This window comes from Formica exsecta, unplaced genomic scaffold (genome assembly GCF_003651465.1).
Source record: "Formica exsecta isolate Colony F162 unplaced genomic scaffold, ASM365146v1 scaffold1001, whole genome shotgun sequence".
NCBI lineage: Eukaryota > Metazoa > Arthropoda > Insecta > Hymenoptera > Formicidae > Formica > Formica exsecta.
Window position 1 is genome coordinate 10,343 of NW_021848341.1, and position 2,400 is coordinate 12,742.

The window sequence follows — 2,400 nt, forward strand, 5'->3', positions numbered from 1 at the left end:
GTGATCTCTTCGCCGCGAAAATCGATTAGTCTTCCGTTCTGATCCACGACACGCACGTTTATATCGGTAATGGTCCGCGCGATGATCGGGAGGTAAATGATCTGCGCTGGGATCTCCGACACTTTATATACGGGTGGAACATTATGCGCGAACTCGTGTATAGTATGCGCGGATTTGTCATTGTGATACGCTCCTGTCGTGACGTTGCACTCTACTCTAATGAGATTAATAGCCATAATATTTATTGGCTTATTGGATGCGTACCATTTATTCGATTGTAACACGCGAGACGAGAAACCCAGTAGCGAACCGATGTTATTAGGTTTTGTGAAATTTACTCGATACGCGCACTTAATCTCGCTTCTCATAGTGTTATCATTACCGCGAAGCGTTATAGAATTTTCACTCTTATCACCGTTGTCATGGTCTTCAAAATAGTCGTCGCGGTCGTCGCTGACGCTGTATATATAATCGTCATCGCTCGTTTCCAGTTCCTCGTTTCCGCGCTGTCGTCTCTCCTCTCTCGCTCGTCGTTTGCGATGAATCGCGGCTCTTAGATACGCGCTTATAGCGCTTAACTCGTAAGACCCCACTGGAGTCGCGATAACCTCGTCATTGTCGTCGAAGTAAAATTCATTATTCGTGGAATTTACATTCGGTATCGTGTTATAAGTCTCGAAATTGGTTAAACCTAACTCGTAATCATCGTCGTTTAAATCCAGAGGCGGAAAGTAACTCGCCGCGAGAATGCTGCTTCGTCCGGAAAGAGTAAGAGTTACCGACATGATTGACGAGAGCGGCCGAACTGCGCTCGATCGACGAGCGACGGTCGATATTATAGCGCGCGATTCCTCCAATCGACCCCCCGGAGAAATCGAAGACTCAATTGTCCACAGATATTCTGATCGCGCGTTTGCTCGGAGCGACGATTGTATCGAGTATTCGCATCGTGCCCGAGATAATGCGCGAGTTCGCGCGGAGGACGAAGATTGCCGAAACCGTCGTAATAGATCACGTCGCCCCCTTTTTTAGCATATGCCACCCAATGAGTCCCCGGGCCGGATGCGTCGTCTAAATTCACGATGCCGCTCTCATCACGGCGCGCCCGCGATGGAAGCGCGTCGCGCATAAACACGCCTCTAAAGTGAGGCACGCGCGAGAGTATCGCCGCGCGATTTAATTGTTCATTCGTCGTTACTCCGACGGATGGGAGAATTCCTAGCGTCTGTTTACGCGAAGTTTTTTTTTAGCTTTTCCTCTTCTTCTCGTCGCGGACGCGTTACTTCCGCGCTTGTACGGTGCGAGGTGTAAACCACGACCCTCCATTGCGCGATCGTGACGCTGCAATTCCTCCAACTGTCGTCGCGCCGCTTTGCGATCGTGCACCGCTTGCACCGTACCGCTGCTTCGCGAAATGCATTGGCTACAATCTTTAACGAGCGGCGCCGGGCCGTCGATGTGCGTTCGTTGCCAGGGACGATTGTAATGCTCCAGGCATCGACGGTAGCGCCGCACTTTCGGATCCACTCTTATATGTTCGGGCAGTTTCTCCCACAATCGTTCCACATAGCGACCGAAGTGTTTTAGTAAAATTACTTTCGGGATAAACCGCAATTGATCGGTGGTGAAATCGAGAATATCGTCATTGTCTATTAGTAAAATAAACATCTCAATTCACCGAGCGCGATTCGCTACTGCGCGATCGACGGCGATCTATTCGTATATAAATAAAAAGATCTCGCCCTGCTTTGCGCGAGTGTACCGCGCACACGCGCGGCGAGAGGAATGCGCTTCGTGCGGCATCCGATCGCGATAAGGGTGACGAATTTCGATGGTAGGGCGCGACCGTCTGAGGAAGCGCGCAGACACGGTCGTCTATTACCTAGTGCTATTTGCTGCCTTATTTGCGGTCCCTCTAATTGCGGTAAAACGAACGCGCTGATAAGTTTGTTGGAGAGCCCGCACGCCGTACGCTTGGAGAACGTATACGTTTACTCGAAGTCATTGCAGCAGCCTAAATATCAGTATTTAGAGAATTTATTGGCACCGATAGAAGATATAAGTTATTTCACATTTTCCGATAACTCTGACGTTATTTCGCCTAGCGAAGCGCTCCCGAATTCTATATTCGTATTCGACGACGTAGCGTGCGACAAACAGAATACTATTAGAGAGTACTTCGCTATGGGTCGACACTCGAACGTCGATTGCTTCTATCTGTGCCAAACGTACGCTAAAATACCAAAGCATTTGATTCGAGATAACGCGAATCTGTTGATTCTTTTTAAGCAAGATGGCACTAATTTTTGTCACGCATACAATGATCACGTGAACACGGATATGCCGTATGAGAATTTTCACGCGCTATGCCGCGCGTGTTGGCGATATAGATATGGTTTC